The 14,880-nt window shown below is 36.1% G+C and overlaps 1 protein-coding gene across 3 annotated transcripts in view; it reads left to right on the forward strand.

The window, feature by feature from the left end:
* The first annotated feature begins 1,117 nt into the window (after positions 1-1,117).
* MTUS1 (microtubule associated scaffold protein 1) overlaps positions 1,118-14,880 on the forward strand; it is a 106,609-nt gene continuing 92,846 nt past the window's right edge. For all 3 annotated transcript variants that reach the window (XM_039349385.1, XM_039349386.1, XM_039349384.1), the window contains exon 1: positions 1,118-1,288. The gene's annotated coding sequence lies outside the window, so the exon portion shown is untranslated. The remainder of the gene's footprint in view (positions 1,289-14,880) is intronic.

The following is a 14,880-nucleotide window of genomic DNA, read 5'->3' on the forward strand; positions in this document are numbered from 1 at the left end:
GTCTGCTTTATATCAATTTCTCCATTTTGGCCCTGAGGGATTCCAGCAGTTATAGATATTCCAGAGTTTCTTACGTTCTCGTTGTCATCTTCGGAATTGGGCTAGGTGTATCTCCAGACCCAGTTCAGATAAGATGTTGGGATACTCGCATTTCTACTCCAGGATTTAGAAGCATCTGAGGGGGTCCATTGCTTTCTTCAGACTCCCTGAAGCACTGTCCTGATGTGGTTTGCATCTGGATGGCTGGGGAATTCTGGGAATTGAAATCCACCCATCTTAAAGTTGATTTAAGGTTGAGAAACCCTTGCTACAAGTCTAGGTATAGCTGTAGTACAGATATAGGTGGTTTACAACCACAATCGAGGCCCAAAAATTTCTGTTGTTAAGTGAGGCATTCACTAAGAGAGTTTTGCCCTGTTTAATGACCATTTTTGTCACTGCTATTAAGAGAATCCCGCTATAGGTTAAATTAGCCATTTGGCTGTGAAGTCAACCTGGTTTGGTTGGTGACTTTGCTTGTGAGAAGGTCTTACCTCCATGTCTGAGCTCTTGCCTCCATGTTTCTGAGTTTGCTATTGTTTCTTTGCTATTTGCAATATAATAATAATAACAGTAACAATAACAATAATGAGGAGGAGGAGAAAGGGATCTTGCAGGTCATCTAGTCCAACCTCCTGCTCAGGCAGGAAGCCCTATACAGTTGAAGCTTTTCGCTACTTCTAGTATCACGTATTATATTAATAGAAGCGAGAACAAAACCCTGCGTAGGAAAAAGCGCAGCTCTTTTTCCAACATTAACTCCTTCTCGTATAATTTAACAGGAAGCGTTTAAATCATATATTTAAATCTGGCCCGAGACAGTCTTATCAATTGGCAAGCAATAGGAATTGCTTTCTGCTTTAATAACGTCTCTATTAAATTGATTGCCTTCAGTTGCCGCAAAACACAACCCGCTCCCTTCCCTTTGCTCCCGCTTCTGGTTGGGCCAGGTAGCGAGGAATGTCGTGACGTCACCGGGGAAGGCAGGTGTGGCCAGTCCCTCAAGGCACAAGAAAAGGTACTCCCTTTCAGTGCCCGGCCGGGATTGAGCACGCGCACTAGACAGAAAACGGACCTAAGGGAAAGGGAGGGGGAAAGGAGTGAGGGCGAGCGCGCGCCCCGCGTGCGCGCATAGGCTCAACGCACCAGCTCTGAAGTCGGCGCTGAGGGAAGCGTCCTGCAGTAGCTACTGAAGATAAACCAAGTTGTGTTGGAGCTGCGCTTTGGAGAGCAGCTCCGGGCGCGATAGGTGAGTGCTTTTGGTTACCGGGGGCTGCAAAGGGATGAGAAAGAGGGTGTTCTGGCTACCCCTTCATCCTCTGGCCCCTTGCTGGGCTGCGACGCAGCGGGTGCAGACGGGGAGAGGGGGGGACTGAAGTTTTGCTCTAGACCTTGGGAGGTGGGGGCGAGTGTTGGAGATGTCCTTCCGCCTCCCCTCTGCCCGGGCAAAGGCTGAACTTTCGCGTGGGAAAGTTTTTTTCGGGTCGGCTGGCTAAGCTCTTCGGCGGGGACGACGGCGAGCGAGAGTCGCTTGTCTCCGGACCTGGGAGACGGCGGTGGGCCAATAGGAAGCGCGGAAGCGGAGACGGGGGGGGTTGTCATTGGAAGGGGAAGCCGAAGATTCTGTCCCTTGCCCTGCAGCTCGCGCCGCGTCCTGTCCTCGCGCTTCTCCGGAGGCTCTTGGCAGAGTCGGAGCTCCTGCGGCTGCCTCTAGGGAAGGAACCGCGTTGAAGGGACTGCAGTCTGGGCGAAGTCTTCTGCGGCTGGGCTCAGCGGGTCCTGAGCTCTTGCCGCCGCCGCGGTGCCCTCAGACTGAAGGGGTCAAATAGAAGCGCGCAAATTAATAACTCAAGGCCATGACTTTCCTTCCCCCCCCCCCCAGCTTTAGGCACTGCTAGGGCTTAAGAGCAAAGTTGGCAAAGACGTCGCGACTGGTCAAAGGGCTCCTTGGATTGATCTCTATTGCGCTTGCGCGCAACCGCCAAGTATGTGGAAAGCGACCTGGCCGGGTGTTGCAGCTTTTAAAAAGAGAGAAAAGCAATTTCCTAACCCGCTAATAAACGAACGCCCTAACGTGCCTTATTTGAGAGCTGATATACATTAGTGGAGGTATAGTGGCCGCTGAGCTTAGAAGGCCCCTTTCACTTCTTCCTTTTCCTAAATGGCAGAAAGGTCCCAAGAGGAAGGTGAAGCCAAGTGATGCCCGCAGTTGCCAAGAAGTGGTTCAGATTTCATCCTCTTCTTGAGCCTCCCTAAAAGCTTTTATTTATTTATCCTGTAAAGCACATCTGCCAAACTTAGATATGCTAAAAGTGCACATGGCTTATTAATTGGTTCTCGATTGCTTTTGGTCATTTGCTAAAATTATTCTCATGGTTTTAATGAAAAAGAGTTTGGGTCCGAGAAAGAAAAGTTGAGTTCAAAAGTTCCTGTTTCAGCTTCCCGTGTAAAGTGGATCTTTTTTCTCTTGAAGGGTGGCTGCTACAAAGAGAAATTATGGTCTGAGTATGAAACATTTTATCTATTAGAATCTGGATGCAAAATAATGAAACATGCATTAGGTTCAGTGGCACCACTAAACAATTAAGCAGGTATAATGTCTAGCAAATTGAGAATTGGTTCTCCTTGTGTGATAACTGTGTAAAGAATGAAAGATCTGTGATTCCCATCCTGTAAGTTCTCTTTCCCCCTTTTTTTTGTTAATACCCTTAATAAAGATTCTGGACAATTTGATATCTCTCCGAACAGATTGTTTAGCTCAGAAAGTTTCTGAGTTAGAAACTCAAACAGTGAATAAAGATAATTTCCATGTTCCCCATTGTGTTCTTACATCAAATTGCTTCTGTGCAGCTTCCTTTCACCTAGGCTAATGAGGATCAGGTTTACTCATTACAATGATAGGGTTTGTATTGAACCTGGTTATAATTAATTGATATTTTATCTCTTCTATCCATGCATTTAACATATGCAGAAAAGCTCAGAGGAACATAACAGAATTTTAGAATCAAGAATGGAATTTCTAAAAAGAAAGAGACAATTTCAAAGTGACTTGCTTAGGGCTGCAAACCAAGCTTGTGAACCAAAATGCAAGAGGAACACTGCTTTGTGTGATGCTCCAGGCCAGACATGTAAAACTTGCGACGTCACATTACGTCACAGAACGTATCAGAGCTTTTTTGCCATTGACGGCAATGGGGTGGGTGCGGCTCCGGTATGATGAAACCGTCCCGCGGGCCAGCAGTTTGACACCCCTGCTCCAGGCTATGGATGAAGGTATGATTAAGACAAGTGGCTTGGATATGCTTACTTGCTTCAAGTTAAGAGAAATTGTCAGAGATGCAGTTTTCTGGCTTTCTGAAAAGTGTTAGGCTGCACTCTGCATTTCTTTCACATCCATTGAAATCCCCTTTCTCCTGCAGCAGGGATTCCCAATCTTGCCATGATGAGACACCTGGACTTCAACTTCCAGAATTCTGAGAACTGAAGTCTATACATCTTAATGTTGTCAAGATGGGAAACCCTATCCTACAGAGATGGTTGCATTCTTAACTCAGATCTCCTTTACCATTCTAAGCATTCTGCAGTGTGCAATAGTGAACATAGTAAAGAATAATGACTTCCAGTAGGATCCTCACAATTTTACCGCACTACAGGTGTCCTCATTTTGTAGCTGAAGGAGGAGATCAGTGGGGTCTTCAGCTGGCCAACAGGGAAGGAAACTGCAGAAACTGCTGTTTCTTCCTCTGCATTTCTTGCTATGTCTGTTTTCATAGTGAAAAAACCATTCATTCTGTGGAGAACAAAAAAAGCAATTCCTTGATCAACTCAGAAAGTTTGAGTGGTTTGTTGGTGTGTGTGTTGAAAGATTGGGGAGGCCCAGTGCCACTTGGAATTTTGATTACCAAACTGAGGTATTTCTGACCAGTGGGAAACTATTTTCCCTATAGTTCCAAAGGAAATCCTGCAAAATTATTTTTGAAAGGTTTCTTCTGGAGAAGTAGTTGAGTTGGAAGCTAACTGGCTTGGCTTACAAAGATTTCTGCAATTACAGAGTATTGTGGGGGGAAAGAAATCTGGATTGGTGAAGCCCTCATATGTCTTATACATTTATGTTAATTTACAAACTTAAACAGACATGCAGTTGTATAGTATCAGAAGTTCTTTATAAATAAAAATTGGTGTAAAATGTATAATTCTTTAGAATTTCAATAGTTTTCAGGCTTAATGTAATATTCAGTATTCTAATATCTAACATTTTTTCTTTGAAAAAAATACAACTTTAATCATAATACATCTGAAGAACCACTTGAATACTATCTGCATTGACAAAATCACTATTGGTCAGTTGCAAAAGGCAATTTACTCGGAACAGTTTACATCTTGCAACCACCATCAATTAACATTTGTCTATCCCAGATCCTTGGGCGGGACTCAATAGGTAGATAAAAATGGCAAATCAAACTAAACTTTTGGCTGACTGTGCACTCAACAACAACAGCAATAATAGAAAAAAAAATTCTTCTGTAGCTTTTAAGATTTACAGATGTCTTAAAAAGCAAATGAGTTTTGTTCACAAGTAAAGACAATCTTCTCTTTTCTTTTTTCATTTTTCTACAAAAGTCTGTAAAAGTAGTTTGATAACCTCCTTCATAGTTACCTGCCTGATTTAGTTAATGACTGGATTCCTAAATTATGTTAAGCCATACTTGGGTTTTGGTGTAGAATTTGGAATCTAGCTATTGTAATCTATACAGTAAACCATAAATATTATAGTATATAAATAAGAGAGGTTGGTCTTCACTAACTAACCTATTTTTATCCTTTCTGGAAGGGGATATTGCCTTTGATTTTTTTTTTGTCCTGCTATATTATTTATAGTATCGGTATAGTACACTGAAGTGACTGGAAACATTTCAGTGATAGAAACATGTAGACTAATGGAATTGATTTTAAAAAATTACAAAATAAGTTGGTAACATCTGTTTCATTATTCAAGTTTAAGGAACTTAATATTTCTACCATATTTAGGAAGATGTCTACTTGAATCAGTTCATATATTTCCTGCCAAGCCAGGTATTATTCTTTGAACATGGGGGATGGTCTATGAATTTTGAAGCTTATAAAAAAAATAAAAGGTCAGAAAGATCTTCAAAGAGAAAAAAAGAAAGTCCAGTTGCCTCATGAAAAAGCACTTTTGGGACAATCATGACCTGGATGAGTGAGAATCTCCATAGACAAAAGGTCAGAAATCATTGTAGCCCAATTATTAATTTTATCCTTAATAATTAAACACAAATTATTGCAATTGTTCTTGGTCTGTGAATCACTGTGGTTCCCATAAAACACCAGTGAGCATCGAAAAGTTTTTATTTTGCTGTCTGTGAAATTCTAGGAGTTGAAGCCCACACATCTTGAAGTTGCTAAAGTTGAAAAACCTTGCCTTAGAGGAACAGTAGCTTGCAGAACAAAAACTTATTCAGACATGCTTAAAACAGATCTTGAACTGTTTGCCTCTTTCTTGTAGGATTAAAATGTAGTACATAAGGCTTTTGCTAATAGATCAACTGTTTAAATATGATGACTTCTACCTTTTGACTGGTAGTTTGATTAGACAGCTTTGGAAAAATGTTTAGTTGCTTTGAGTGCTTGTACTTCCTTTTGTTTCTATTTATATAAAACCCTGCTGGCAAAGATACAGGAACCAGAAGGGGCACTCACTTTGAATCTGATACCATTGTTTTGAATGACTTCTTGAGTCTCACTAAAAAGTTAAAGGATCGGAAATGATTTTTAAACCCTGTTAGCTTAAACACCTAATCACACTTTGAAGATAGGAAAAACAATAAGTAATTTTATTGTTGATTAGCTCATAAGCCATATTAAAATATAGAATATAAAATATGGAATGTTACTCAGGCCCTATGTATAAATGGAATAAAAACAGATTTTAAAAAATTAATGCTAATCATGTTTATACAACATCCCTACAATTAACCCCAATCAGACCCACATTTTTGGATCTCAATTGAATTGCTTTATTCAAATAAAAGGCTGTGTTATATGTGATTTTTGAATTCTTATCACACATAAAATATGTTTTAATATAAGGATTCCAAGGAAGAAGTTGTGTTAAAATTAATAATATCAACATTGCTGCCATTTCAATATCTCATGATATTTGATGTTTGTACTACATGAGAAGTGTTGCATTCACGTTATAGGCTAAAGAATGGAACTCTGATTAAACATGCTCTTTTCGTAATTCTATTTTTATCTATTATTTTTAACAAAAAATCCCCCCTTTAGTAAGATGGCCTATATATATTTGAATAATATAAATAATAAATTATCCAGTTAATGCTTATTTATAAGCTGTGTGTTTCCTGAATACAGTCAGACACCAATATGCCCTGTAATTTGCTTAATCACGACTTATTTAGCAAAGCACATTGGCTGCCCTCACACAACACACTTTGAACATGCAGCATTCATAGTTTGCAACCCACAATTGGTGATTCCTACAGCAAGCCAGTTCAAAACAAAACAAGTGCATTTTGGCTTTCCACGATGTGCATGCTAGCCACAGAAAAGCTGATTTTCAGGTCATGTTGATTTGTTGAAAACCATGTGCAAACTGTGGTTCTAAAATGAGCAGATTAAAAACAGACCTAAATGTGATTAATGCTCAACAGAAACATTACATTCTGGTTGAATATACAATTGTATATTGTTGCTGTTTTTATTGAGTTGTTGCTGAAATATGATGAAAAATATATTGGATGTCCCCACTAAAAAGACCAAATTATTTCTCTGTAGTCAGAATTTAATTGTTTTAATAATGTAGTACTTGATTTTGATTTGTTTCAAAGGAAGGAAGCAAATCTTGACAAAGCTTTGCTTTAGATCTTTGAAATGTTGGAAGAGAAATCTGTTAGCAGCGTGTAGCTAATTCATACTTGGACTATCAGACTCGCTGCTTCTTGTAAAAATGGTGTTGATATTAATTGTTGAACAATCCAATTTATCATAGTTTGCATCCATCCAGGAAACAATGTCACATATACCAAAGGTGATATTTCTTAAGCAACATAGAAGAGAGCTTGATTTAAATAAAATTGGGAGAAAATGTGGATAATTTCTCACTGTATTACTTCTCTATCCAATCCATTTAAACTGGCTAATGTTCAAAATCACTGAATTTTGTGTAGGTTTTAATTGGGATTAATAAACAAGAATGATTCTGTATGTCTGCTGTTTTCAGTACTGTTATCTCGCAACTGATTTAGTTTAACCTATTATAGCCCTGGCTATCACCATATTCAAACTAAGATTTTATGTATGAAACAGTTGCTCCTCCAGCAGACTGGCAAGAATGCCAGCCAGCACCCAGCCTTTTCCTGTCCTTGCCCTTAGCTTGCCACGTGATGGGTTTTTTTTTCTGTGATTATTTCAAATAAATAAATCCCACAATCCGTTTGAGAAACAATACCAAAATTGCCCTTCTACTTAGTTTAGTGATATTGATGGGATGGTTCTGAGTCATCAACACAGAAGGCAGAGATGGAGGGTGAAATGTAAGAAGAGTTTGCAGCAATGGAAAATAGGTTGTCACTAATTACAGTATTGTTTTTTCCAGCCACTTCTGTGTAGTAGTTGAGATGGTTTCTTTTGAAGAGCAGTGACGATGTGGGTGCAGAGAGATGCAGCACAGGCATAAAAGCAACACACAATCATTTTGTGAAATTTGCTCGAATTAAAGAAAATGTGACTTAGAGATAGGAAGCTCTTCATTTTAAAATGTTGCAAATGAATGACAGACTCAGCAACATGTTAAATTGATCATCAATCAATTTCATTCCCCACTCAAGATTATTTAGGGCAGCATCTTCCCTTAATTTGGTAAACTTGTCTGTGTTTTCTTTCACATCCTAATAGACGTTCCCTGGCTTGGCTTTGGTGATGCCAGCTTTTGAATGACAGCATTGTCCTCCTTTTTTACAAGCTTGCTAGCTTAAAACATTTTTTTTCATTCAACATTTTCATAAACATTCTGCAACTAATTAAAAAGGCTAATTAAAAATGTTAACACTATTGAGAGCATTATTAATCAAATAACATAAAAGAATGTATCCCTAGTCTTCCTTACTTTTTCCATCTTTTTCATGTAGCATCCCAAAATCTGATTTCTGATTTTTTTTTATTCTATGTTTGTTTCTGTAATGGCATTTGGTTTTCTTAACAGTCTGGATGACTGACAATCTCCATTTGTTTACTTTTTGTTCATAAATGAATTGAAAAATCCTTTTTTAATTTGAAGGAAAATAATTATTATTTTTATCACTCAAAATAGAGTGCATTTTCTTCATTCACACCTATATTTTTATAATTTAATCACATTTCTGCTTTAGTTTACAAGTAAATATTTTCTCCTTCTTACTGAAGTTTCTAAAATGATGTCAACTATAGACAGATTTACATTCTTTGATATTCATCCAATATCAAATATTCATATCAAGTGTGTGTATAATACACTAGAAACTTATTTTCAAAAGGATAGAAAAGATTAGATTAAAATATTGGATCAATTTTTTAAAGTTTTAAGGAGTCATTTAGCAAATAACTGTCAAAACTGTATATTGGATTGGTCCCAGTTTACTAGAAAGCATTCATATAAAAGTTTATGAAATCATTCTTCAAATTAGTACATCTCTACTGTATACCAGCAGCTTAGAAACTGTTTATGTTATCCATACACTCGTACTAAGATGTGTTGAATAAGAACAGAATACTATGTAAGCTCTTGCTTATGATGGCTATATTATTGGCTTTGATTGTAGTTCGTACAATCTCTCTTTTTTAAATTGTTATACCTCATTTTACTGAAACCAGGAATTTTATTCGCATATAGACAGGGCTTTTTTTCTCATAGAACGCCCAGAACAGAGTTCCAGCACCTTTTTGGGATGGAACCTTGTAGGGTAGGCAAGGCGGGTTGTATGATGTGTGTGAGAACTTTTTCTTTTTAAAGAAAAAAAGCACTACATATAGATATATTGATGTTTCACTCAAATGGAACTGTCTACTGTAACCTAAGGACTCTACAGTTCCATATGCCTGAAAATCAATGTATAGGTAAGCCTTGAGCAGTTGCTTAGTGACTTTTTGAATTTACCAGTTCCCTGAAAAGGGGGATTTATGACCCAGATCCAGAGTTCCAAGAGTAACTTCCTCCCAGTGGTCACATGGCTGCACTTTGAGTGCTCACCATCAGTGACATATTTAAGGTGATTTGTAGCATCACTCGATCACATGATTGCTTTTTATGATGGTTTTGTCAAAACCCAGCATTTACTTCCGGTTTTCAGCAAAACCTTACCATAGCAAATAATGGGTCTGATTAATGACTGCCATAAAAACATTGAAAAAAATGGATTGGTCATGTGGATGACCTGTTACAACCATTATGACTTACAACTATAATGGGCAAGCTCCACTATGGTCATCATTCAAGGACTACCTGTATCTATAAATGGTCAACATTTATATTCATATATATTGTATGAAACTTCATAGAATAAGTAATAAATCCTGTTATAGTCAGTTATTAATTCCCAAACATTTCTGTCAAAGTTATTTTTTATATTCGTGTTATCCAAAATTAATTTGAATAATTATAATTAATTATTTCCATTTTCACAATGAATTACTATTTCATGTATAGATAATGCTTTGATCTAAAATAGCATTGTAAAGTTTTGATGTTTTATATTTAGATTGCTTAATAAAAGTGGTATATATTAAAGCAGAGATTACAAAATCAATATTTAGAGAGGTATGTGAGAATTTCTATGTCTTAAAATTGCTCATTCAAGTTTTATTTATTATATTAAGATCTTCATGACCTCTCTTCTCCAAGTTTCAATAAACTTAGTAAGCAATATAATATGACATAAACACACCAGCATTTTACTTTGTTCAATAAATTTATAGTTACAGGTTTTACTTACTCTTTGGAGGTTTGTCTGTTAGAAAATAATGGATTTTATGGGGATATTTTTTGCAATTAGTGAGCAATAGATGGCTGCAGAGTTAAATTAACAGATTGCAGTCTCATCTCCTTTGCTTGGTAGTTTTAAAACTGCAGAATTTTTTTTTTTAAAAAAAAACAGAAAATAATAACCAATATCATTGAGTCAAGCTCTATGATTTTATTGTAGCAGTTCCTAGGTCCCTTTTCCCATATTTAAAAATTTTAATTTATGCTACTGAAGTTCATGATACAGCATTCTGCTATCGGACTTTATTATATTGCTTGAAATATTTCTTAGATATTTCTTCTCTATTCCTATGTACATGCATTGCTGTTGATTATAACTCCAAGTGCCATAATGTAAAGACAATTGGTAGTTATCAACATGGCTATTTGCTAAAGCTGAATTAAACTGATTATGGCAAATTGTACATTGTAGCTATTTGACATATGAAATTATACACCTGTTCTGCACACTTATCTGCAATGCTGGTGGAACTCAAAGTAAAAATTGCATGAGACATTTTACAGTGTAATTAAATAAAGGTAGGCTAAGCATACTGATGGCAGAGTGAGAGATTCTGTAGAGGTCATTCAGTAATACCCATGGAAGTTATATTTAGGTCTCATGTATAACAGAGTCCAGTTAGAGTAAAGCTGCTATTAATATAGTTATTTATATGCAACATGAGGAACTAGCCAATTCTGTAGTAAGAAGATAGTAATATTGCGTCTCCCAGTCTCCTAGACACTGATTCAAGAATCACTTGAATTATTCCTTTGCCACTACAACTTGGCACTATGATTATGGTTATTTATGAATGTGAACGATCAAGCTAAACAGTAAAATACAACTTGTTTAGCAAGCTTTCTACAGCCTTACAAAATGAGCTCCTGCTTGTTGGCTTGCTAAGAAAAACACTGTTCATGCAGATTGTTTGTATGGAGAATAAATGAAGCTTAGTGAATTAAGGACCTAATGCGGTGTTTCTCAACCTTAACAACCTTAAGGTCTGTGGACTCCAAGTCCCAGAATTCCCCAGTCAGCATACTTAAACTTGCTAAGATTGAGAAACTGATCTAATATTTTGCAAATATATAAAGTAGTAGTGGATATTTTACTCAGATATGATATCTGTGCAAAATAAGCATGAGCAGGTTTATAATATAGTCTCATGTTCTTGGACAATCTAAAATTTACCAGTCAGAGACTGGTACAAACAGGATATGGCTGAGATTAAATAATGCTGAGCCAAGAACCTATTCTGAATCCTAGAATTAAATGTTCAAAGTCTTTAAGTAGTAAAGCCTGATGGTTGCTCTTATTAAATTAACAGGACTTGCTTATTCCCAATTAGTTACCACAAACCATATCATGACCTATATTAAATGATGCACTATATTATATTTGCAAATTTGGAAAAGACTGTTGGGTTATAATTATTAAATTTATATGCTGACCACCTCTATAGGTAAAGTGAAGTGAAGTGATTCAATAGTATTGTAAGTAAAGGGATCTGCACAAATCTTTCTATGAAAAAGATGGGTTTTCCTCTGACCCACATCTGAGATCTGTGAGAGATGAGTGTTACGGTAATAATGAACAAACAGAATAATAAACAATAAACAAACAGAAATAGAGATCTGTTTTTTTATGTGACCCACCAGTATATGTACATCATGAATGATCTGACACCATATTATAAGGAGATAGCAAGTTGGAGTGAAGACTATATTGCTAATACATAGTCTTCAAATACCTGAAAACTGTCATAGAAGAAGAAATAGATTTTCTCCTTAAAAGGGCAGGACCAGAACAAATGGGTTAAAACTAAAGGAAAGAGATTCAAGTTAGTCTCAAGAGGAACATGCTGACTGTACAAACTGTCAGACCCTAGAACACGCTTTCACAACTGGAAGCGTTCAAGTAGGGGTTGGATGGTCATCCATGAAAGATGTAATGGGCCCTGCACTGATGAGCAGGGGATTGAATTAGATGACCTCTAAGGTATTTTACAAATTTTATTCTTCTGAAATTCTAATAAGGGCCTGATGTATAAAACTATGTTAGGTAATACCTGATAAATAAGGATGAGAACTATTAAAACAGAACATATTTTAATAAATCCAGCAGTATATTAATACTTATAAATTCCAGGATCTTGAGATTTAAAATGCATAAAGTAAGCGGTTGTGAGCTCTGATTTACAAAAAGTACTGAAGAAGTTATGTTAAGACTGAAACAAAATAGGACTCGGTTAAACCTATCATCTTGCCTCTCTATTTAAAGGAGAGTTTGGAATTTGACTAGAGATGTTTAATATGTTGGTCAACTTCAGTTGATGCTTGTCTACATTGGATATAATTTTGAGAGCAATGAATAGTACGTAGTAGATTGGAAACAGGATTGTAATTCAAATGATAATAGGTGTGAATGAGATCCAACTAATTCAATGGGTCTTTAAGTGACATTCCTGCTCTAGAATATTTTTTTAGGTAAAGCAGGGCCTTCTGTGACCCATCTGTTTGTAATGTGTTGCATACATTGTACGTTAAAAAAAAAAAGGTCAGGCTTCAATCTTGTATCTGCCATTTGATGCTCTCCTCTCAAACCTAATACCCCTATGTGAGAGGTTTATACATTATATATTACTACATTATAGTAGCATATGTTTACTATGTTTACTTTGTAATGGATTATTTCTTCCATCCAAGAGTCCTGAAAATCATACCAGAGAATTATGAACCTAATTAGAATATTGGAGTTTTCTAGGCAGAAGGAATAATATTAAGCAGGTGGGATGTATAGATGTCTAGACAAGATGGTTGGCACACAAATCAAATAAATACATAAGTGTGAGGTTGCATGCAAAATCTCACTGAATTAACTATTTTTAATTTACTTTTGGTGGGAAGCGGGGGCTTAAGATCTATCAGTTCTTCTAACGGGCATACATGAAAGTCAGAATTTCTTCCAATCACTGTAGCAGTTAAAAAAGAAGAGCATAAATCAAAACTCAAGGTTCAGTTTTGTGATAGTTATAGGAATCTTACTTGTTTAAATCGTTATCTGGGTGTAGAAGAAAGAAAAGTGTGTGTTCAAAATTGAAAATGTTTTCATTTTATTTTACTGTTGTTCATATGCCTTAAGAGCCCATTCTTGACTATTTTATGCCGGAAAATAAAATGGATATCCTCTTTTCCATTAATGAGCAATAGTAGCCTAACATACCTCAATTTGTAAGGAGATATAACTAACACTCAGTCTTGAACTTTATATATAATTCTCTCGATAAGACAGAACTGTTAAAATAACTGCTATAATTGTCTGAGACCAAGAATGTAAATGCTGCATAATGTCCTCTTGCCTCTCACGTGTGTAATGGACTGTTCACTTTATCAAGCTGTTTTTTTTCTGTATGTAAAATAGCAGAATTAGTTGTTCCTGGAGACTATTGGATATCTATGTGTCACATCCTTACTTAAAAGCCATGAAAGGCTTTGCAAGAATTACTGGACCTTATATTGCTGGCAGAAAAGTAGCCCTTTATGTACGGTTGGCAGCGAGTCCCAGGAAAATTCTTCAGCTAGAAAAAAAGTTATTAAATTCTGCCTTGTTACTGCTGCACTACTGAACTGCTGAATCCACCCCGTCTCATGAGAAGAGCCTTTGTAACAGGGAAAAAAATTCACATTTTTCTTGCTCTAGTTTTTTTTGTAATGTATTCAAGTATGTTAGGAATAAAATCTACAAACTGGAGAGTAGTTAAACAAATACAGGGAAGAAAAGGGAAGATGAGGAGAAAAGGAAAATATTACCGTAAAATTACTCATTTTTAAAGGTTGGTATTGGATTCATTCATTTGTGCCTGGTTTAATTTTGGAGCCTAATTTCATTAGAGAGTACTTCTGTTTCATCTGTCATGAAACTTATTTCTTTATTTAATAAAATTATGAAAACTATTGTGGTCTGTATTTTTTATACATCTCCTTAGGAAATTTTCATGAAACCAGACAGTGGGAAAATAGTTTTAATACTATGATTATTAAGACCATATATAGGCCTTAGGAATTAGGCAGTTTAATACCTAGTGGCATTGTAAATAAATATTCTTGAGATGTCTTATTCTTGGTTCTTCAAATTAATAAAGTCAGCAGATTGAATAGATTGAATATAAATATCTAAAAATGGCCAGCAACTATTTTGTTTCAGAATTCTTGTACAAAAGATACTTTAAGCATCTCTTGTCTGTACAGCTGCCAAGAAAAAATTGGTAATTCCACCAATTGAGGAAATTTGAAAAAGTCTGCAAAATCAGCACATTAGAGGTTTTCTGAATGAATTGGTATATATGATATTGATAGGTTTATCCCTTAACACATTAAACTAGAAGGCAAGTCACAAAATCAATGTCTGATCATTCAAATCTCCAAGATACAGGGAAAATTCCATGTTAATCATTTGAATGTTTATGAGAAGTAAATTTATTCATTAAATTCTACTTTATCAAAACTGAATAAGCAGTTTACATGAAATAGATTCATAAAGCCAAATAAAATGCATTATAGATAGCAGATTCATATAAGACTTTATTGTTTCTTCACAAGTGCTCATATGCTTGTGCAAGATTCTGATCAGTCATTGGTCAAATAATGAATTGTTTTATTACCATTTATTACACTTGCATACGTGGATGGTAGCTAACTGACCTAATTACTAAATGAAGAGTGATTGTACATAGCTACGCTTTTTCTAAAGCAAAATTACTTATATGGTTTACATAATGTAGTAAATGATACTAATGCTCTTA

This window comes from Crotalus tigris, unplaced genomic scaffold, assembly GCF_016545835.1.
Source record: "Crotalus tigris isolate CLP2741 ecotype Arizona unplaced genomic scaffold, ASM1654583v1 scf7180000018268.1906537, whole genome shotgun sequence".
NCBI lineage: Eukaryota > Metazoa > Chordata > Lepidosauria > Squamata > Viperidae > Crotalus > Crotalus tigris.